Source organism: Pinus tabuliformis, chromosome 7, assembly GCF_031772625.1.
Source record: "Pinus tabuliformis cultivar Carrire ecotype Pingquan chromosome 7, CPIR1, whole genome shotgun sequence".
NCBI classification, from domain to species: domain Eukaryota; kingdom Viridiplantae; phylum Streptophyta; class Pinopsida; order Pinales; family Pinaceae; genus Pinus; species Pinus tabuliformis.
In genome coordinates this window covers 893,368,925-893,394,325 of record NC_142293.1, presented here as the reverse complement: position 1 = coordinate 893,394,325, position 25,401 = coordinate 893,368,925, and positions in this window count along the sequence as shown.

The window sequence follows — 25,401 nt, the reverse complement described above, 5'->3', positions numbered from 1 at the left end:
TGTGATCCAACCTTTACAACCTATTCCAACGTGTCTGGTTCTTCCTAGATCCCGATTAATTAATTTGTACAAGGTCCCTCACCTTCTCAATCACTTGCGCAAGGTACTCCTCAAGTTTTGGTAGGTCAAATTCTTCAAAATTTGGCGCAGTCTCAATCAAACACGTACTAGGGGGCATTGCAAATCCCTATAGGGAAACAATATGGATCACATCAAGTGCCTTTTCAAGGCCAACAAATCCAAACCCAACCATTCCAGTAGCTTTATCACCATCCTGGGGTTGGGCAACAAACTCGCTTGTATTCTAGTTATCATAACCCTCCATATTCTGGTAACCAGGTTCCTTATCATCATAACCATCTTTACCTAAGAATGCAAGTGCCCTTTGCCCAAGATATCCCTTCATATCCAAGTCATCCACCTCTGGACTTTAATTAGCAGTTTCCTTTTGTGGCTACTCTTGAAGTACTGGATTTAGCTTGGCTTACTAATGACCCCATTGGTCATTCACCATGGTGGCCAATTATTCCCACTAAGTTGCCTTATGATATCCCAAAATTCAATGGGAATTGAGGAGAAGACTCGTTGACGCATGTTATGATGTATCATCTATGGTGTTCATCCAAATCCCTTAATGATGATTCCGTTTGACTCTGTCTTTTCTAACGAGTGCTTACAGGTATCACAAATAAATGGTATATTGAGTTACCTAGATCATTGTTTCATGACTTCAGAAATTTAGCCACTACCTTCCTCACACATTTCCAGTTTCCCATCAGGTACGAAACTGGAACGAAACTATTGACCAACTTCAAACAATCATACTGTTGGGTGTGGAGCCTGATTATCTTATGTATTCAAAGGTATCGTCACATTGGACCACAGTTCGTAATGGGGCAGCATAGTATTTGTTGTAAGGAGGGTCCAGGGGGGGCGGTTGCAACCTTTGGCAGCACCCCCCCCTAGTGGGGGGATTGGGGGCAGTGCCCCTGAAGCTAAAAATAGATGTAAAACTGCCTTGTAAAATGTTGTAATTTCGTAGTCAATTTGGGCCGTTCATTAAGCAGAGATCTGATGGTAGAAGTTATGTTTAATTTAGGGTTTTTTCCCTAGAAGGCAACCCCTCGCTATATATGATGGAATTGTATTGTGTCTATGTACATCTGTATTCTTAGTGAGGAAGAGAGAGGATATTGAGAGTGAAGAGGGAATTACAACGGATCTACTATAGGTTGTATCTCTTCAGTTTGCTGGATAATATAAAAGGAAGGACTGGCTGTTTCTCCATGGACGTAGCCCAAACTAGGTGTACCACATATATCTGTGTCTCTTTTGTTTTATGCGTTTTCTGTGTTTATATTTATGCAATATTTTTTGTGTTCCATTGCTCTGTAATATATAATTTTCTAACAATTGGTATTAGAGCTGAAGGTCTATTTGGCTGATAAACTCGTAGGAGAGAAGGGTTCCTAGTTCCAGTGGGAGCAATGGCGAAAGATGGTAGGTTTAGGGTAGAAAAATTTAACGGCCAAAACTACTAGCTGTGGGAGATGCAGATGGAAGATTATCTGTATCAGAGAGATCTATACCAACCATTGATCGGAAAGGCAAAGAAGTCGACGAGTATGACAGACACAAAATGGGACAGAAAGGCACTTGCAACAATACGGTTGTGCCTAGCGGGGTCGATAGCGTTTAATATTTCAAAGGAAATGAAAACAGAGGGTTTAATGTCGACATTGGCCAAACTATATGAAAAACCCTCGGCCTCAAATAAGGTATTTCTTATGAAGCATTTATTTAATATGAAAATGTCAGAATGTGGATCTGTTGCTGATCATTTAAATGAATTTAATACAGTTACTAGTCAGTTAAGTTCTGTAGGGGTAGCTTTTGATGATGAAGTTAGGGATTTGTTATTTTTGTGCTCATTGGCAGAAGTTGGAATGGTTTAGTTATGGCCATGAGTAACTCTATCTTTGGATCTAGTACTTTAAAGTTTGATGATGTTGTTGGTGCAGTCCTTAGCAAGGAAATGCGATGGAAAAGCTTCAGTTAGACATCAAGTAATGCTTTGACTGCAGAGAGTAGGGGAAGAAAAATGGAAAGAGGAAAGAGCCCTAGATATCGCAGTAAGTCAAGAAAAGGCAGATCCAAGTCCAGATCAGGGATAGTGTGCTGGAAATGTGGGAAGAAAGGACACCTAAAGAAAGACTGCAAGTCTCAGAAGGGAAAATAAGGAGACGCGTAGCAAGAAAATAACCATGAAGCGAATGTAACAGGTGATGTGTTGCAAGATGCTTTGATTGTTTCTTTAGAAAATATTATTGATGCATGGGTGGTAGATTTAGGGGTCTCGTTCCATGCCACACCTGATAGGAAACATTTCCATGATTATGTTCAAGAAGATTTTGGACAGGTTCGATTGGGTGATGATAAAACCTGTAAAATAATTGGAATGGGTACAGTTTTCATAAAATAACAGAATGGAAATCAATGGCTATTGAAGGAGGTAAGGCATGTTCCAGATCTAAAGAAAAATATTATTTCAACAGGGTAGTTGGGAGGTGAAGGCTGTGTGACTACTTTTACAGATAAAACCTATAAGGTCACAAAAGGATCCCTGATAATAGCAAAAGGAGAAAGGGTTGGTACATTGTATTTATGCAATGGTATTTCTAATTCTATTGATGCTTTAACCTCTACAAGAGAAGATATGACATTGTGGCATCATAGGCTCGGGCACATGACTGAGAAGGGGATGTAGATCCTTCACTCAAGAAATTTGTTGCCAGGATTGAAGCATGTTGATTTAAAATTCTGTGAGAATTGTGTTTATGGAAAACAGAAGAGAGTCAAATTCCTCAAAGTTGGGAAAGAAAAGAAGAGCGCAAAATTAGAGCTTGTGCATATAGAAGTATGGGGACCTGCTTAGGTATCATCTCTTGGTGGCTCTCATTAATATGTTACTTTCATTGATGATGCAACTAGAAAAACCTGGATTTATTGTAATCGAAATAAATCTAAATTATTTGATACTTTCAAGAAATGGAAAGCTTTGGTTGAAAATGAGACAGGAAAAAGGTTAAAGTGTCTCAGATCAGACAATGGAGGTGAATATTTCAGCAAATATTTTGATAGGTATTGTTCAAATAATGGAATTCGTAGAGAGAAGATAGTTCTAGGAACACCATAAGAAAATGGTGTGTCAAAAAGGATGAACAGGACCATCATGGAGCGTGCAAGGTGCATGAGATTGCATGCAGGATTGCCTTTACAATTTTGGGCAGATGTTGTAGATACTGATGTTTATCTAATAAAAAGAGGGACTTGAATTTCCTTGGATGGTGGTATTCCAGAGGAGGTATGGATAGGTAAAAAGGTAAACTACTCTTTTTTAAAGACTTTTGGTGGTGAATCTTTTGTCCACATTAATAAATAAAATAGAACAAAGCTTGAGGCAAAATCAAAGAAATGTACCTTTAGTGGATATGGCGTTAATTATTTTGGTTATCGCTTTTATGATTATGAAAAACACAAAACCATTAGGAGCAGAGATGTCATATTCAATGAAAAACTTTTGTATAAGGATCGGCTATAGGAAAAGAAATAGGAAAAAGAAAACATAGAATACACAGTGCTTGATGAGATCACAGAAAAAGTGACGGTGCCTGAAAATCATAATGATCAACATCCAGAACAACAACCACAATAGCAACAAGCACCTCAAACACCTAAAAATGGTGTTAGAAGATCTACCAGGATAAGTAGACCCCCTGAACGATACTCTCCTTCATTATATTATGCATTGTTGACTCATTCTGGTGAACCAGAATGTTATGAAGAAGCTGTATAGGTAGAAACCAGGAAGAAGTGGGAGCAAGACATGAAAGAAGAGATGGACTCTTTAGCACATAACCAGACTTGGGACTTAAGTTAGGTTGCCTGTAGGTAAAACAACATTGCAGAATAAATGGGTTTACAAGTTGAAGGAAGAATATGGAGGTAGAAAAAGGTATAAAGCTAAACTTGTGCTGAAAGGGTTTGCATAGAAAAAGGGTATATACTTTGATGAGATATTTTCTCTTGTTGTTAAAATGACTTGAATCAGAACTTTTTTAAGTCTAGTACCAGCTGAAGATTTGCATCTTGAGTAGTTAGACGTAAAGACAACCTTTCTCCATGGGGATTTGGAGGAAGAGATATATATGCAACAGCCACAAGGATATGAGGTAAATGGGAAAGATAAACTAGTGTGCAAGTTGAAGAAGAGCTTGTATGGCTTAAAATAGGCTCCAAGGCAGTGGTATCTAAAATTCGACAGGTTTATGTTTGAACAAGGTTATGCTAGATGTCACTCTGATCATTGTGTTTATCTCAAAAGGAAAAATGATGGCAATTATATTATATTGTTATTGTATGTAGATGACATGCTTGTTGCATGTTCTAACATGCAGGAAATAAATGTGCTCAAAAGAAAATTGGCGAACTCATTTGCAATGAAGGATTTGGTTGCTGCAAAGCAAATCCTTGGTATGAGAATAACTAGAGATAGGAAGAATCACAAATTAACATTGTCTCAAAGTGAGTACATAGAAAAGGTGTTGAAAAGGTTTAATATGCAGAATGCAAAACCAGTTAGTATACCTTTGGCTAGAAATTTCAAATTAAGTAAGGAGGAGTGTCCCAAGACTCAGGAAGAAATGGCTCATATGTCGAAAGTTCCATATGCATCAACAGTTGGAAACTTAATGTATGCAATGGTCTGCACAAGGCCTGATATTGCACATTCAGTGGGAGTTGTAAGAAGGTACATGAACAATCTAGGAAAAGAACATTGGATGGTGGTGAAGTGGATTCTAAGGTATTTGAGAGGTACCACAAATCAAACATTATGCTTTGGTGGTTCAAACATTGCTCTACACGGATATGTTGATGCAGATAAGGTGAGTGATGGAGATAACATGAGGAGCACAACAGGGTATGTGTTTACTGTAGGTGGAACAACTGTCAGCTAGGTCTCAAAAATGCAAAGTGTTGTTGCACTCTCAACAACAGAAGTAGAGTATGCTACTGCTATAGAGGCTAGTAAAGAAATGATTTGGTTACAAAGGTTTCTGGATGAATTGGGTAAGAAGCAGGAGTTGGGTAGGTTATATAGTGACATCCAGAGTGCCATACATCTTGCAAAGAACTCTGCATTTCATTCCAAGACTAAGCATATACAACTCAAGTACCATTTCATACGGTTAGCGTTGGAATATGGACAGTTGAAGGTGGAAAAGATACACACTAGCCAGAATCCTACAGATATGTTAACAAAAGTTGTAACTAGGGAGAAACTCAGAATCTGCTCAGTTTCAACTAGTCTTCAAGTATGATGAATAAGATGAGAAACATCCAGGTCCAAAGTGGAGTCATTGTCTAGCAAATGAAGCAACTGTGGAGTTACTATAATCAGTCTCTAGGTGGGAGATTGTTGGGTGTGGAGCCTGATTATCTTATGTATTCAAAGGTATTGCCGCATTGGACCCCAGTTTGTAATGGGGCGGCAACGCCGCCCGTAAAATATTCGCTGTAGGGGGGGAGGCTGCGACCTTTGGGAGCCCCCCCCAGCAGCAGCGCCCCCAAAGCTAAAAATAGATGTAAAATTGCTTTGTAAAATGTTGTAATTTCGTAGTCAATATGGGCCGTTCATTAGGTGGAGATATGACGATAGAATTTATGTTTAATTTAGAGTTTTTTACCCTAGAAGGAAACCCCTCTCTATATATGAGGGAATTGTATTGCATCTATGTAGATCTGTATTTTGAGTGAGGAAGAGAGAGGAGATTGAGAGAAAAGAGGGAATTACAGCGGATCTACTGTAGGTTGTATCTCTTCAGTTTGATAGATAATATAAAAAGGAAGGATTGGTTGTTTCTCCGTGGATGTAGCCCAAACTAGGTGAACGACTTATATCTATGTCTCTCTTGTTTTATGTGTTTTCTGTGTTTATATTTATGCAATATTTTATGTGTTCCATTTCTCTGTAATATATAATTTTCTAACACATACTCTACTCACATTTCGGTTCACATTCATGAGTGGAGGCACTGTTGCCAGTTGGTCAAGGCTTATGTTCCCAATAAATTGTTAGCAGAATGATTTTCCAAATCTATGTTAGCTCCCATAATAGAATATGTGGCCAAATGTGGAGTCGTGACCGAAGGGAAAGTTATTGCTCGTGCTCAATATTTAGATCTCTCTTATACCCAGTGAGGCATGCTCTATGATAAGATACCAAACACTCTAAGAACTTCGAATACTATTTATTCTCTACTTGGTAAAGAATATTTTGTTGCCGATGGGATTATAGGTTCTGCCAATTTGTAGTCAGTGAGTAAACCATTTGGTGTTTGTCTCATCGTTCTTGCGCAAAACCCTCAATCCCATTCTCTTGCAGCTTCTGCTTCTGAGATAAATGTCATCTCATATGATAAAGGTAAGTCTCAACAGAAACCTGGAAGCAATAAGAGAGGTAAAGGTAAGAAAAAGAAATATTTCTCACCGTAGGGAAAATAAACAAATTCATCTTCCGATGAGAAATGAAAGACTCGATACCCATGCTTGATTTGTAATGAGGATCACTTTACACGTGATTTTCCACACCATGTTGAAGTGAATCAGTTCCCTAAATCATCCACTTCTCCCACTGTTATGACCAACCTATTTCTCGATCAAGAGACTCATATGGCTTCCTGGGATTTTTCTTCCTCTAACACAGTTTTGATACTTTCCTCAAAGTTGAAATTTGATGTCATGGTGGCCAGTAGGAATAAGGACTATGGTAATGTGAATCCACGAAATGGTCAGGCTACTGATCAACCTATCAGTTTGGCACCATCTTCATCTGATCTTGTTCCACCTCTGGTTTTTATGAAATTGACTATTAAGCCTTCGAATGGTGTTATCCATAATTCTACTTTCAACCCTCGTTCAAGAGCCACCCACCCAAAAGAAGTCCTTATTTTCAGCTATCGGATGTGTGGATTTGTTAGATTCCAACCTAGTGGTTTCATCTCATGAAAACTATACCCCTCGACTTCCAACTCAGTTAGCTTTTATGATTCGGGTCATTGTCTATGGTAAGAACATTCATCTTTCTATTCTGGATGAGGGAGCCTAAAATTGCATCACGTATCTGTCTTGCTAGAAGGTGATTGGTTCACCCCAACTAAGTCAATCGACCACCACATTAAAAGCCTTTGATGGAAGGACATATAAACCTTGTGGGATTCTCAATTCCCTCCAAGTGGAACTAGGGGGAAAATCCGTATCTATTGAAGTAGAAGTTATTGGTGGACCTATTGATTATAATCTTCTATTGAGATATACATGGGTCTATGCTATGGCTTCTATCATTTCAACTTACTTCTATATGATCACCTTCCCTCATAAAGGAAGGATTGTAGCCATAGATCAACTCACCTTTTTCTCCTTTGATTCCAATGTTACTAGAAGTGTCCTTCTTGTAGGAGAAGCCCTACATTCCTCTTAGCATGTTGGAGTTGGATTGTTGAAGGATTCATTACTTATGGGCACCTTTTTTCTCCCTCCTCCTTCCTTTCCTAGCTCCTCCCCTTCGATTGCCTATATCAATATGATATCATCCTCTACGATACCGGCTGATGCATGGATTCTACTTGATGAAATTGACATCAAGAGTTTTGGTGACCGAATTTCACTTTAACATATTGAGCAAGATTATGAAGCCATCTATTTTGCTTGTGCGACCCATACTTTTTCTTCGATCAATTGGGTAGATTGATCACTAGATTATGGCACTCCTGTTGATCCTTTTTCACGTATATTCTCTATTGATGAAAGCATCATGGAAATCATGATGTCAGATGACACACTATTGGATGAAAATCAACGTCATTCCTCCTTCCCATATACCATTGAAGATAATCTTAGTGGTGTGTACCTACCTGATTTTATCTAACCCTTTAAGAATTCTATCTCCATTCATGAGATCGACTCTGAAAAGAACCTTTCGAATATCAAAGAAACGATTCCTCTCGATATTTTGATTAAACCAAGAATAGGTGAAAATATATACATCAGAGCACCTTGTAATTCATTTGAAATCGAGATTTATCGAGCCCTCTTTCATGATTTTAGAGATTTCTTTGCCTAGATGTATGAAGAAATGCCAGGCATCACCCCAAACATAGTGGTTCACGAAATTAAGACAAAGCCTTATGCCAAACCCATCTGGTAGCGCCTCCATCAGGTCCATCAAAAGGAGGATGGTGGGGTAAAATCTAAAATTGAAAAGCTTCTTCTGGTTGGTTTCATATACCCCATTCCTTCAACTAATTGGGTATCAAATGTTATCCCTATCATGAAGAAATAGGGCACGATCCAAGTATGTGTCAATTATCAGGATGTAAATTGTGATTTTCTAAAAGACAACTACTCGACCTCATTTATTTACCAGATTGTTGATGACTGCACTGGCTATGATATTTATTCATTTATGGATGGATTCTCAGGCTATAATCAAATCATCATTCTCCCGACAGACCAACGGAAACCACATTTATTTGTGCCTAGGGTACTTTTTCTTATAGAAATCTCCCTTTCTGTTTAAAAAATAAACGGTCCATGTCTCAACGTGTGATGGATTACACTTTCTAGGCAATCAACCACATCATGCAATCCTATTTGGATGATCTCCCTTCTCACTCCAAGCGTCGAGCTAATAACCCCATGCATTTACAGGTCATTTTTCTCCACTGTAGATATTATAACATTCGACTTAACCCACAAAAATGTGTGTTCTGTGTCAGTTACAGTTGACTCCTTGATTTTTTTGTTTCGAAACAAGGAATTTTCATTGATTCTTTAAAATTCTAGGAAATAGTTGATTTTCCTACAACCTCTTCCCTTGTTTAGTTACAAAGACTCCAAGGGAAAGCTAACTTCCTGAGGTGGTTCATCCCTAACTACACTAAAATGACCAAAGGATTTAATTTCTTACTGAAGAAAGGGATCCACTTTCATTTGGATGATGCTGCACAAAAAGAATTTGATGCCTTGAAAGATGTATTGGTTCGAGCATCTGTCTTATATCCCCATGACTTTCAACACAACTATTTCCTATACCTTGATGCCACCATCTCTACTATAGCTATGGTGTTGGTCCAAGAAGATGATATGGGCACTGAACATCCCATTTATTTTCTAAGTCAAAACCTCAATGATACTAAGATCTATTATAATCTTGTAGAAAAGTTAGCTTTGGCGACTGTTCAAGCCATGTAGAGATTTCACCATTACATCTTGCTTCAGAAAACTATGATCATTTCATATTGCAAGCCTATGACATACATATTGTCACGTCAATTGTTGGGGGGGAAATACTCCAAATGGATCATTATTATCCAAGATTTCGACCTGGAATTCATCAAATCCAAGTCAAAAAAATCCGTAGTTTTCATCGAGCTAATGTGCGGTCTCCCTTCCCTTGATGTTGAATCTACATCTGAAGATTCCATCCCCGATGGGTCATTGTTTATGATCTCATCATCTGACCCATGGTATGGATATCTTGTGATCTATCTCTAGACCCAAACTTTTTGACCTAATACCTCTCACTCTGAGCAGTGACGTATCTGGTGCTAATCCAAAAATTATGTGATTATCAATGACACCCTTTACCATCGTGATATCGATACAATTTTATGGAGTTGGCTCAATCTTGAGGAGGCTGAGAAAGTCTTGAATGAATGTCACTCAGGGTCATGCGGTGGACATTTATCTAGTTATGCTACCACGTAAAAAATCTTAGATGTTGGTTACTTTTGGCGCACCATCTTCCGCGAATGATCCTCGCAGTCCAGAAGTGTGATGCGTGTCAGATCTATGATCGTAAAATACGCTCTCCACTTGCCCTGTTGTCGTTGTTGGTCCCTTTGTGAAATGGGGCATCAAATTTGTGACATGTAACCCTCATGCAGTTAGGGGGCATGGATATATCATTGTCATTGTTGACTACTTTACTAAGTGGGCCATAGGAATGCCTACATATAACAACATTAGCGAAACAACTGCATACTTTTTCTTCAACCAAATTATTACTAGGTTTGGTGCTCTGCAAGCAATAGTTACAGATCATGGGAAGAATTTTTGGAATCATATGATGACCAAATTAACTACCAAATTGGGATGTTAACATAAAAATTCCACTCCCTATTATCCTCAGTCTCATGGACAAGTTGAGGCTATCAAAAGAGTTCTTAAGACTATGCTTCAACATATGATAGGGGTCCACAAATTAGAATGGAACTTGCTTCTCTTTGCTACCTTGTGGGCATACTGAACCTTAGCTAGGATTGATACTGGATTCACACCTTTCCAGTTGGTTTATGGTCTGGAAATGATCCTTCCCATTGAATGTGAAATTCCATCACTAAAACTAGTTATCGAACTTCTTCCTGCTACTTCCACAGAGGAGGAGTGTCTTTTACATCTAACACGTTTGGATGAAACCAAATGCAATGCCTCATTAGCTAATGAAGCTCATAAAAGACACATCAAAGAGAAATACGAAAAAGTTTAAGGCCTAGAATCTTCTCGGAAGGAGATTTGGTTCTCTTATATGACCAAGAGGTTGACAAGTTAGGTCTAGGAAAGTTACAACTTATGTGGTTGGGCCCATACATTGTCAAGTGAGTCCTTGCAAAAGGGGCTTATGAGTTAGTAGACCTCAATGGAGTTCCACTGGCGTAGCCTAGAAATGGGTTGTACCTCAAAAAATACTATGCTTGATCCCATACATAGTACATTGTGTACATATTGTTTATAGGTGTGTTGAGTGTGTTTTCCAGAGTTTCCCATGGTTTCTATTGATTCCTTTTACTTTTGGATTGCGGATGTCAACCTCTCTCGAATCGTATATTGGTTATGCTGATGGTGCTAGGCGTAGTACTCAGAACCTATCCTCCGTAGCATGGGATATCTTTGCTCCAAATGGCGAGCTAGTGAGCATGCAAGGGATTTTCATTCGTCTCTCTACCAACAACATCGCTGAGTATAGTGTAGTGGTTGAGTTGCTATATGATGATATTTCACATGGTATCCACTGTATAATCATCAGGCTTGAATCACAGTTCGTAGTACTACAACTCACTAATATCTATTCAGTGATAAATCTGACCATCCTTTACATGGTTTTGAGAGTTCGTATTTTGGAAAGGCATTTTGATTTCATACGATATGGAAATATTTCTAGAAATATTAACACATTAACAGATGCCCTAGCTAATTTTTCTTTAAATAGACATATGCAAAGAATGTAATAACTTCCAATTCAGATCACATCATATTAAAAGCAGAATAGGAACTAGGAAACATTGAATATATATATATATATATATATATATATATATATATATATATATATATATATATATATATATATATATATATATATAAGTTTAGTTTTACAAAATGTGTCCTTGAGACACATATGGCTACATTGCCCATATAAAAAACCCATGCAGAACATCTAAGTAGAAAAATCAGTGGTGGTCATGATAAAATGACACTACACAAGTTATCTTGCATAGTAATCGATTGATATGACTAGGCACTCCCATAATGTGTCACTGAAGTTGAAATGGAAGTTGATCGACCACTGTCTCATCAATCCCATGTGTCAGTCCCTCCATGTGGCGCTCCACCTCTGATTGGATCTCAGCTACCTTAGTATCCCATAGTGCATCCCATCCTACCACGACAACCTATACTGGTCTCACTGCCTCCTCTTATGGTTGTCTCTCTGTGTGACAGAGATATGTAGCACCTACCGGTCAAATAGGCCCAATATCTGCATGAAAACATCAAATAGTTTAGTCTCAGGAACATCAAAAAACATAAAAAATCGTAAAAATTTCAAAAACTTAATGGTTGAAGTATCTTACTTGAAGAATCCCATTGCTTACCCTCAGGAAACTAAGGATCATGATCATTATGGAAATCCATTCTTGCATAAGGATAATCATCAACAATGATGAACTATCTGCGCATCCATCCAAAGAAGGCTGGTGAAAGTTGATTGCTGATGGGCTTGCATGTCAGCTCGTGTGGTTTATCCACTTCCTTATTTGTGGGATCCTCATATCAATGGGCTCGAGTACAATCTATTGAGGCTGAAGTAATGGTACCCACTCTAAGGCAAAAGAGACTAATATACATCAAGGCCCTCCTGCGACAGGTTGCTTCCTATCGACATTAGCACATCATCGAGGAAGTTGAATTAGAAACACACCTTTGGTTCCTTGGTGCTTGCATACATCAATTGAAATTTTCCTCACTCTCGACGACAAGTTTACATCATTGACCTTCGACCAAAAGACTCTGTATGGTGTTTGACAACAATTCATTCATTCACACCATACATATTTTACTATAGTACCTTGAGAGCCATTAAGCTCATCGGTGGTTCTGTCACGTCTGTTAACATATTACATCATTGGCCAGTAATCAGATGGTGTCTACCATGTTTGACTCTAGCTCATTAATTCACATGGTTAGACTCGTAAATTGGTTGGTTGTGTGAATGAAATAAAAGATCTAGGGTCTAGTTTCATTCATCCAGGCCATGAATCTAGTATTATACAAATAACACAATGTATGATGGCCATGATCATATAGATAGTCATTGAGTCATGGGTCCACCAGGGCCATCTGTGGATGCGTCATTTGATCATTATACATGTCATGTTAGCTTATGAGCTGAGTATGGGTATTCCTCCCTCATAAAACAAATATGTCATGTTGTAAATGTATTGTAACAAATGAAGATTGACGATTTTCCTTGATCCTGACTTGTCACAAGGTAACACACTTTACTCATCAGTCATCATCTCTGACTTTGCGCTTTAGGGGGGATTTTATTATAGGCCATTTTGTCACATCTGATCAGTGAGCCTCCTAATGGGATCAATCAACATCCTATTCCCCCTTGTTACCATCTTGCACAAAGCCCTAAGCATGTTCCCTTCATCCCCCAGAGTTTCAACCCTAAATTGCTTCATTTGAGCCAGTTTCAGGACCAAAGCTCCCTGTAAGCCTACTCGGGTGCGTTCACCTCACCCAGTTTGATCCCTTCATTTTCCATCATTATTTTTGTGGAGTTATTTTTTCTTATAACATGGTGGAAATAATAATATTTAAACTTCCTAATCCAAAGCCTCGTTCTGTGTAAATTACTAGCTCAACGCATGCAAATGATGCTTTTATCTGTAACATTCTCTCCCACCCCCTTAAAATTTCTAGGATGTGGAAGGTGTTAATTTCAACTAATCCATCCTCCCTAGTCTCACTATGATGAAGGGGTCACAAAAATACTACTTCACCAAATCTTGTGGAATTAACTTTGTAGAACACCATCACATTCATCTTCTTGAGAACTTTATGCTGATATAAATTTTACTTCAATCCGACTACTTATGCCCTTCTAAAGTTGACTAATTAACTCCTGCCACATTAGCAGGATACGGTCACGTGGCACTCACATGAGACCCACTTAGCCTTTCACATGACCACAATAGTGCATTCATGGTGCTTTCCATCTCAACCTCACATGTGGGTCCCACAAAACTTGACTTCTTCATGCAATACGATGGATTCCTTTATATTTGGTTCTAGGGGATATCTTGGTGTCCATAGAATTTTCACTTTTCCAAACCTCTTGAACTCCTATACCCCTAGATGACTGCACTCCAATAGAGTATATATACATGGCCCATAATTTAAAATTTTCCAAGCCTTACATTATGCCTTTGTGTTGGATTCCCTAGATAATTTTAGGAGTTAATACATATAGCCTCACACTCATTATATCACCACATTGGGCCCACCCTAGATACCTTGCAAAGATTAAAAAATAGGGCTTGACTCATATATGGCTTCACAACACCTCTCCAATGAGGGAAAAGTCTTAGACCACCTAGTTCCCAAATTTACTTACCCAACAATATAATATTGAGGCTCCACCTAAGCAAGGCCCTCACTAGATGTGACCTTTTACTTACTTTGTCTGCTATATGTCAAAATTATTTTGAATTTGGTGCACTCTCAAAAGTGCACGAAAGAAAACGTCTCGAATGTCCATACTCTTGAATACATTCACTAGGCCTATAACACATCCAAATTGGATAAAAAATCCACCAATGAATCATCTGGTCCCAGATACAAGTTTGATTTCCTACAATACCTAGAATTAGAAACTCTAAGGATTTCAAGGAATTTTCTAAATATTTCCATGGAGATTAGTGTTTCTCACAACACTAACTTCTATACGAATGAAACCCTCATTCCAATGCTAGCAATGCTAGCATTATATAGAACAATAATACAATCAATGAATCCATTAACATGCCTACTATTAGGCACCAAAACAAGCCAATCAACAACTAACACCTCTCTGTAAATTAAAATACGACATCATCATATCCTACTAGAGGATGGATCCCATTCAATACTATCAAATCCATTGATAAACCATACATTGAATCATTATTAATCCATTACCAGGTGTTGGCTTGAGGGGGATTGACCCAGGTTCGGAGTTAATTAGCCAAACATATCCCTACACTAATGGCCCTTTCGGGATTAGCCCACGGTGCACGGACTGAAGTCTCATCTGAAGCAATATGGGGGGATGCTGGAACCAGATTTCCGCACCCTGGGGATGTTTGAGGGGTCGATTTAGTCCAACTATGAATACCTTCGTGCAGGTCACTTCGCGCACTATCCTGACCTGAGATACCTTCGCAATCTATTATAATCACCTTCGTGGAGCCCTAACTAGGGGTTGAGGTGCTTTCGCACTACTACGGCAATGATCTGCACTATTTCCCCAAGTTGCACCACAAATCTTACTTATCTTCTTATAACTGTTAGTTAACTTTGCATAAAGATATACTTTATCTTATATTCACTTAATCAACACAATCATATATGATCGTGCATCATATAAACAATAGAAATGTAATTTATACCCAATACATTCAATGCAGAAAACAGTAAATAAATACATAGGAATGGTATAAAAATTCTCTTTATTAATGCTTTGATCGGTTACAGACTCAACCTGCCTTACGCACTCAATTGCAGGGGTCCGTGCACTCAGCTATGGACTACTAGGCCTCTGCGCACTCAGCTGCAGAGCCTTCTCCTACTCTACGACCCAAGATTCGACTCTACACTTAGATAAGACTCAATTATTCATCCTTCATTCATGACTTCCTTCTTCTAACTGATTTACAACTTAGAGCCTCGCTCTATTTATACAATCCCATGGTCTGCGAACCATGAGTAGGTCTCTAAAGTTGAAATTACATTACAAAAATGAGGGCAGACAACCCTATGAATCATTTACAAGCTCGCACTCCATGCCCATAAAACGCGAAGTCTTTACATCGGATTTAGTCAAAATCTGGGCTTTAAGCCCCAAAGCTTCCCTTGGGGGATCCCACGCCCAACAGGCCTCCAACACAAACATCGTGACTCATGCTTGAGTCCCTATGTTGGTGCAAAGATCTTCGCGTGGAGACCTCCTAACTCTGCCCAGACTGCTGCAAGGTTGGCAGCGCACTGAGCGGCTGCCTACTGTACCCCCTAGACGTGATGTTTAGAGACCATAGTACCTGAACTTCTTCCCTACATCTACTTATGTGTTCCCTGCCTCTGCGCGATCTTGGCTTCAATCGAGGCTGTAATGACGAATGCCTCATTGATCCAAGGTTGTACACGTGCCTTCAAAACTGATTCCTTATGTCGTGCCGCATCTACCTGTTCTTTGAGCGCTTTTGCCTATTGCATCCGTGCAAGCCTCTGTGTAAAGGCCACCATCTGCGCGGTCCCTTTTAATGTCATCGTAATTTTGTTGCATCTCACGCACCTCTATTTCTAAGTGTTGTATGTTGGGGTCCTTCTCCAGAGTGGTGAGGACCTCGAACGACTCTTCAAATAATTTGGTGCAGTCCTTCACTGCACTGTTGATCTCCTTTATTCCCATTGTAATGACGATGGCGCGTTGTTCCCTCACCTCTGGTGGAGTTGAAAGTTGCACCTTCAACTGTAGCTCAGCTATTTCAAGGTTCAGCTCCAGCTGAACCTTAGCCATCTCTTCCTTCACCTCATGCACCCCTACTGGTAGCCTCTGGATGCACGCCTTTGCTGGTGCCTCTGTTGGGATGGCCAACTCAGGGACCATCTAGTAGGCTTCTTCAACCACCTGAACAATCTGTCGGTTCTGCATCACTACCTCATCGTGCTGCAAGCTCAGTCGTTCCATGTTAATTTGATGTTCACTCATTACCTAGAGCTCACAACCCTCCCTAGCTCGCAGTTCTGCAGTTACTCCGTCCTGCAGAACATAGAGCATCTCCCGAGGGAGCACAGCCATGTTGATCCCAACTCCCTTCAGTACACTGACCGTAGGCCTGTCGGCCTCATTTTCTGTAACCAGTGCCCCCTCTAGTAGCACTATAGTGTTGGTCATGTAGGCGTGCAACATTTCCTCAGCCGCAGTGGTGCCTACTACGAGGCTGGTTGATAGAGTACTAGCCTGAGGAGTGCACACCTGCAACTCCTGGATCTATGTCCGGAGGGCCCCTAACACTATATGATTTTCCTCTGCAAACTATTGGAGGGCCTTTCCACTGACGTCATGCACCATCTCCCCTATGTCATGCATATCCCCCTTAGTGAGGGTGATCGGGTTGAAAGAAGTCTTGGAGGCTTTTGACTTCTTCCGCGGCCCCACCTGCTCTCTCAGGCGCTGTTGCTTCAGCTGTGTGGATGCTGTCTGTGGGTCCGTGCCACCTTCCTCTGTTTCGGGCTCCTATTCAGGCGAGGGTGACTTCTGGCCCTCCCACTCCTTCTCTGTTTCATGTTGCTGCTCTGCTGCTGCCTTCACAGCGTCACGTGCCTCTGGCGCCTTGGTTGTTGCCACTTCATTTCCTCTTTTCTCTGCCAACTGCACCATCCACAGTTTTTCCTCCTCCTTTTTCCTTTGTGTAGCGAACTTCTCTGATTCCACCGCAGAGCTGGCTAGAGCATGCCACTTCGGCGGCGACAACTTAAGCACGGTGAATATGACATCATCCTTGGTCAAGTAGGGGGGCTCGTTCCATTTCTTCGTGGGGTCCTTGCATGCCCTGATATATACATGATGGAAGTCCACCTTGAACTTTGCGAAGCTCTGTAGACTATTATAGACAGTGGGAGATAACCACGGCTTACGGTTAATCCCCATTCTGAGGTTCATCTCCATGAACACCCAGAATATTTTGTTATCTCTGATCCTCTACACATATTTAGTTTCCCACAACGAAGCGTACTTCGCTGCCTCTAGAAGATCCTTCACAATCATGGGGAACTAGCTGTCCTTAGGAAATTCCCAAGCCACCAGCACTATGGAGAGCAGAAGCCATGCATAGTGGAAAGTCTTCCTCTGTTCCTGCGCCTTGTGACAATTTTCCAAGAACTCCTTGCACAATTACTCCGACCAGTTAAACTAGACCCCCTCTGTGCACTGCGTGGTAAGTGCTACCACCAGCGCAGGCACCTCATCTACACAGCACTTCCACATAACCTTGCCAGCCAGTATCTGGGTCGTAACTCTGACTGCATTATTGTTGATACTAGAGATCACGTACCCTCTCTTCTTCTTCTACAGCTTGAATTTTTTCTTCATGGCCTCCACGATGGCCAAATCATTGCTCTTATCCTTCAAAATATCTGCTGGGTCTTCCCCCTTGCAAGGGAGTCAGGTAATTCTTGAATTAGGTGGTCCGTGATGGGGATGGGCTCTTCTAGCCACAAGCACCCATCATGCAGCAAGCAGAGCAGTTGACTAATAAAAAAGATAGTTACTGGAGTGCGATGGTAATGCGGCACCCAAAGCAGGTTTAACAACCCTGCTTTCTCTACTCCGCGCAACCACTTGTGCGGCTCCAACTCTATGACTCCCATCGCGGTGTTTTTCTTCGGCCGCATGAGCTGTGTGGCTACTAAGTGTGGGAATTCTCATGGTTCGCGAGATCCCAATATTCAAGATTTAGACCCAGTACCCTTCCCAAGTGCGCTCCTTAAAATATGATATCATCGGGGAGTAGTGGAGTCTACAGAGAGCTTTTTCTCTCATCTAGATCCTTGGGCACCCTTGGTTTCCCCTTCCACAGAGGAACATACGCGAGCAACCTGGTCAGAGGGTTTGCACCCTGGGTTTCTTCCTCCAATTCTTCGTCCTCCTCTTCTTCCACCAGGATTTCCTTAAGGTCTTCCTCCTCCTCATCAGTTTCCAAATTAACTGCTTTCCCCTTTTCTTCCATGGTCAGTTTATTTCTCAGCGGGTTTTGAGGGGACACGTGCACCGGTACCATAGGCTACTTATCTTTCTTGTGTCTCGACGTACACAATGATTTATGGATTTCTGTGACTATCGAGACACTTTCTAAGGCATCTCATATCGTCATGGATTGTGTGGCCTCTTCAACGGTCATTTCTCTGATATCCATGGCTTCCCCTGGCGTGATCATACTGCTGTTCCACAAATCTCTCAATGGTTCAGGTAGGTGCTCAAATAATTCCTTCAACTTCAAAAGATCAAACAAACCTAGGTTCATAAATCTCTGGGCGCGCAATAGCTCAATTCTCAAATGGCCAAGTGTTGTTTTCTGCGTAGCCCTTTGTAATTTATAGTGCCTTTTGAATTCAAATTCGATCGTCCCCCCTAAATTCGGTCCATTAATTCTTCTTGTCAGCATATTTTCCCAAATCTAGCCCATAAATTTTTCCTTAAATGCCTATTTCCTGCTCCATTTTGTCTCAAGCCAAGCATCACATCATGAATAGTGATTATAACGATCACTTTCTAGCCAACCTGTGCGGCAGCGCAGCTACCCTTATGCTGTCGCAGACCCTGCGACACCTCGCTACTTCACGCAGTCCTGACATCGCGCAGCTCTTGGGTAGAGTAGTTTATAGTCCCGCGCCTCCTTTTAGTTTCCTGGAGCGTTAATACTATGCTTCCTGCGGCTAGTCAACTGGCCGGGCCACCTGTGTACAACCTCAATCGACTGCCATTTACTTTCCCTGGGAAGAGTTCACTATTTAACTTCTCCAACTATACCGCACCACCATCTGTGATTTCCTTAATAACATACAATCCCATCCAATGCATTTAACTGCTAAACTCTTAGTGGTAGTCCCCAGGTTTGTCAATGTAATCGTGCTAGTCCTACTTTATCACTATGGTCATTCTATCAAGAAAGTCCTTCTTTATTCCTTCCTCAAGATTCTTGACTTCCGCTTTTGGCATGACGCTTTTCTCCCTCAACAAAACTATTTCATTCATGAGTTCTTGGAGCCTAAGATAACCTTGCTAGATCTCCTCCTTGAGTCCCAACCATTCATCTTTGCACTCTTCTAATGGCACAAGCCTTTCTTCCAGGACTGCGCGGTCTGTTACCCCTACGAGTGCCACGAGGCGCGGACTAGACATGATAGACTCCATAGGTATTACGGCCTCTACTCTATCAACCGACAAAAAAGGCGCCTGTCCGAGTAAGTCCCAACCACTTCACTACGCGTTGCATACCTTGTCAACTGCTTCTGCATGGATAACCTTCTGCGGGATTGTTCTTCCCACATACTTTCTGTCCAACCTTAAGAGCGAACTACAAATCTGTCCCCCCAACACAAGTTTATTGACCATACCTCTCAGCGTGGAGTTCATGTGCATCCGCGTAGGTTGTTTTCCATATGTCGGCATCCACCCGGTTAGATGTGCTTGTGGATTATCCTGCCCATTGTATTTATCTGTCAATCACACTCTAGGCTTCCCAAACCATGTGTGCATCATTCCGTTTCATTCACACTACTCCTCAAAGCTCCCTTTGTGAGCACCCCACCACCTCGTAGGCATAGCACATAGTACCTAATTCAAGGCCTGGAAACGTTGCTTTCTTGGCACCTCCCTTTCAAAATTATATAGGAAAATATCTACCTCAATTAACACGTCATAAGTAGGAAGATCCATCACTTTCATCGATATGCAGCGCAGTGATCTTTTCATCATATTACAGTTCAATGTGGTTACCTCACGTAACCGGTTTTGCCATCACTCTATCTCCTCATCAGAATCTGACATATAGGAGCTTTTGCGCTCCCATGAGATCTGTCCGTCTGTGGTGGGATTCACCCAATCTTTCTCTGGCGTGGTTATTTTGTAGATGTAGTCCAAATCATCGTCACTTTCATAGTCACACACCGGGTTTGTATAATTCGATCCTTCAACAAGGTCCAAGGGTATAACTATGTGCAAGGACTTCTTCTCAAAAATCATCTTGCGCTTCTTCAGATTAATCACCCCATTCATGTAAGTGGCCCAATCAATTCCTAATAGTGCGGGGTAGGGATTACTGTCATCAACAATCTCTATTACTTCAAAGTCTGCTAGCGCGCTCACTCCCTCAATATCAGTAGTGATTCCCTGCAATCTCCCCATAGGTATTATCTTCTGTTGGTTCGCCATTCGTAGCTGAATAGGAGACCATTGCAGCATAGGCCTCCCCATGCGCTCCCATGTCTGCTTCGGCAGAACATTCACGTCTGATCCTAAATCCAGAATTACTTGGTCCATCTCATATTCTCCAATCTGTACAGTTAACCTCATTTATCTTCCCATCCTCGTCTTATGCTTTCCAATCTTCTGGACTACACGCGGTTCTCCTGGCGCGGTCCTAATGCATCTGTTAATGAGTTCCTGTAATCCTTTTATAACTTTACTATCGTGCAGTAACTTCATGCATGTTTCTAGGAACGTCGTAAGAATAGATGGGTCCATCTCCGGCTTCAGTCTATCTTTGCTTTTTGAAGTGGAGGCATCAGCGAAGCTCTTCTTAGCTTCCATGAAGGTTTCCTTAGCGTGCTCCAAAACAAACTCTGCTTCTTTCACCGGAGCTTTACGAACCCAAGCACTATCTTTGGGCAGTTTGCCTTTGTCATCTCCCATCGCGATTCCACTTTGGAGCACAATGTTCACATTTGGATCTTCCTTGCGCGGCTCATACTTCATCATGTGTAGGTTCTGAGTCAGGGGAGGCAGTAGCGCTCCCTTGTTTCATATCCTAGCTATCAGCGTAGGATAATCTTCCGTCTCATGATCAAACAAGGTACAATACAGACATGATGGACGCATTGGGTTCATACAATCACGGGCATAATGTCCTGACCCTCTGCAATTTTAGCATATCAACTATCCGCGACCTCTTCTAGGTCCTCCTCCACCTTGGCCTTGTCTGCGCCCCTGAAATCATGTTCACGACACTCTTGCGTTCTAGTCTAGAGGCAGCGTTTCGGCCTGAAATTTGTAGGTGGGAGTTCTATCCTTCATTAACTCATAGCTTCTACAAGTGTGCTCATCATGTCCCACTGACCTACAAAAGTTACAAAACAATTGCTATGAATTTTGTGTATACTTTTGTAACAAATGGCAATTGTCTGTAGTGTGTTTCCCTCCTATTTGACAAATCGAGCACCACAAAGCGGGCACCGCACTAGGTCCTGCTTGTGCTTCCGGTCTAAACGGCATCAGTCCTCCTCCCGCAAGGTAATTTGTGAACACCGGACAATGGTCCTTATCATGACCCTAACCCTTGCATTTTACGCACCACACCTCTTCACGCACTTTCAGGTGAGCTGTCTTGTCCTGTTTCAGGCTCTGCATCTCAAGGCATAATTTTTTCAATTGTGCGTGGATTTGCTAAACTCCCAAGTTAGGATCCTACATCGGGGTCTCATGCAGCCTCATCGCTATCTTTAAGGCCTCTGCCTGAGTCGTTAACTTCTGCTGTGATAGCGCGCTCCTTAAATGTGGCGTTGCAAATGCTACAAACCATTCACGATGTTGTCCATCCATCAGATTCATATTACCCTCGCGAATCGTACACTTCATCCTCTGATCCAGCTCCAAAGGAGTCTCGCCTAGTAGCATTGTGATCTCTTTGAATCCAATGATCAACTATGCCTCTAACTTCGGCCTGCTAAATTCTATGTTTAGCACTACATGGATATCTGCGATTCCCGCATTCGGATTATCATTGCAGTGCTTAATATTCCAAGTCAGTGCACGGTCCTACAGGGCGCTAACCAGTGTTGCTTTCTTTATATTGTCATCTGTAACTCCTTGTGCTTCCCATACGGCTTTTATGACGAACCAAAATTGGTCTAGATCCTCATTTCCTACTCCCTTGAACACAGGCAACTTTATTGTGCTTGCCATATTGACTTGCGATGGTGGCGGAGGTGGTACGGGTGAATATGGAGGTGAAGGCAGTGAAGCTGGTGGCAGTGTGGGTGGGGGTGGTATGGGCAGAATTCTTTGCCTTATTAGATGGATTGCACTTCATGGAGAGACCTTCGCGAGCTCTTCCTCGTCCCCTCATGAAGGTGAAATCAAAGGGCTATTCTCTGGTCCCTTACTTCCTTCGTTTCTGTAGGTTTTTCCACTTTGCGTAGCCCCAAACATCAAGGTAATTGCATAACCCTCTTTTCACACAATAACCTTTTAACCCAAGTATTCAGAGACTTTACGTACTTACCTCGCGGTCCTTTGGGAAAGTGTCACTCTGCCTCGCTATAGCTGACTGAAGTGTCTACCGTGAAATCAGTAATGAATCCTCCTATAATCCAATCGAGCCAGTGATCAACAACATGCGCGATCTGATCCTCTGATGCTTCCAATCTGCGAACCAAATCTGGGGTCTAGAAATCAAGATGGGGATGGCCGGTGGTGCTTCTCGAGTTTCACCTACCATCGAGCTTCCACCTTCCTTGGCTATTGTTATAGACATTTTTGTGCCTTACAACTATAAGCATGAAATGTCCATAATCCAAGGGATCCAAAGTCCCTAAATATGTTGTTACAGCTCCTAAAGGAACAAGGTCAACCAATGACAGCTTCTCCCAGACGTTCTCCACCAAAAACCACTCAGAAACGGTCAATTCAGGATCAATTCAAATGCTCCACTAGCTGCCTGCGTTGCAAAGCACCCCAGTACATTGTCTAGGTGCGTTGCAACACACTTGAATGCACTACCCAGGTGCATTGAGCGGGAAATGACAAGTGGCAGAGTCATTCAACGAGGTGGAAAGACCATGGAATCTTCCAGAATCTTCTCCAATGACACTTGCCTCACTGAATTCAACCAAGTGATGAGTAAGAGGCTCTCAGTCTCCAAGTGGAAACAAGAACTGACAGAGAGAAGCCACAAGTCAAAACATAAGCTGACTCATCCTCTTTGCTTACATCTATATATGGATCCCTCATCCCAGAGATCCAGAGGCTGGAATTTTGTACTTTGCAGAGAATTGCTGTTGGTTTGAGATTGAGATTAGTACATTGGGTGATTTATGCTTTGTTGGAGGAGAGGAAGGGATTCCTTTGCTGGGAGGTAGATGCTGGATCGGAACTCACTTGGTTGTATCTCCTCTTGCACTTTCTTATTCTATCAATAAACTATTTGAGTTTCTCCTACATGCTGTGTATCAATGATGTTTTGTTATATTTGCATGTTTAGCTTAATCTGATCCTGAGCTTTTTATGAATGTATATCTATATCTTCGTGTAGTTTCTCTCTCTTGTGATCTTGCAGGAATTTGGTGAAGCTGGGCCGGTAAGGGAGCTGGGAGCTATTGAAGAGAGGAGCGATTGGATCAACAAACTAGCGGAAGACACAGGTTAGTTACATCCTTCCTCCTCATTTACATTTCATAAAGAAGAATACTCAATTAGTTTTCCTTGTTTGTTGCTAAGGCACTATCACACCTTAGAGTGGGATAGGGGCGTTCTGAATAGATACTTTTCCCAACAACAAATTGGCGACTCCACTGGGGACTATATATAGTTAGTTTATTTGTGTTTCTATTGTTGTTCTTCTCATAAACTTAGGAGTGCTGAATCGAACTGCATTTGCCATTTACAAATGCAAAGTAGAGATCTGCTACTCTAGTCCATTCACTGGGCCTGTTTATGATCTGAACAAGCTGATCCACAAATGCTCTAACTGCCCTTTGTGATAGCTCTTAGTCCTCCTTTAAATCATCCTTCTAATTGTACCTTATTGATAGCTTTTATCCGGCCAAAAACCTCATATCAGACTGCAAACCGTGACCCAGAACCCAGAGACAATTCTCGTTTCTACTTCAGCGCAGGCTCTGTGAAGAGACTCTGCATTTCAATGCAGGTCTCGAGAGGGCTAACTGCGCTGCAATTCAGTTTCTCTGTGTTGCAGGTGCGCTGATCAGCCTTTGCCCTGTGCAGCTGTGGTTCTTTGCATCCTTGTGTTCAGTTTTATCTCTGTTTTTTGTAGCCTGTTATCAGTGTGTGTACCTATCTGAAAACCCCTTTTCTCTGCCTTAATTCCGCCTCAGTTGTATAAAAGAAACTGTATTTGTTACATCATTTGCAGTTTCCCATTACAAAAGTAAACTAGTCATACTGTCGCCCTTAGATCTAGACCTGTCGTAAGTGTCGTTTTGATCTTAGGAGTAAATTTGTTTGCTGTTGACAGTTGATTGCGCTTTTACTTTTGTCTTTTGGTTTGAATTTATGAATTTCTAGTGTCGAAACAAGTGTTTACTTCAAAATCATAAAGTGTTGTAATCGTCTTTTTGTTTTCAAAAGGAAACTTGTTTTGTGTTTTCACTTGAGATCGAATTCAAATTTGTACAACAACTTTCTTTTTAGGCATCAATATTAAGAAAGTGAAAACAAATACATGCATTTGTGCATTTGCATATTGATAGTTTGTATGGTTTGATTTAGGAAAAGTGCATTTACAGTGTGCTCTTTGCTCTTTGAGAAAAGATTGTGTCTTTCTTTTCCCCTTGTAGCTAAGATTTTCATTGTTGAAAAGAGATAAATGCTTGCTTATCATCTTTAGACTGCATTTAGGAATTGTATATACATCTCGTGGTGATCCAAAAAGGCAAACTTCTAAGAAAGATCAACCTAAAATAAATTGAATGAACTTAACAACGCTTTGTAACTTAACGCACAACATAGAGGTCTAGGCTAGAGACGTGTTCCGGCGTCGTAAAACTTGGTGACTGTCGATCTCACTGATGGTTGGGTGATTCCTCCTGAGAGACGATAAGCGCTAGTACGGATTGTGCTCCCATGTACCGTCGAGTATATATTGGGAGACCCCTATAGGCATAAAACCTTTATCCATAGGAAGCCGTGTCGGCCGCCCTACTGATCGCAATGCACTGAACACAGCATTCGGGAAGATTGACCGCCGGTACCTTAAAAAGTATTCTGCGGTTTTGCAA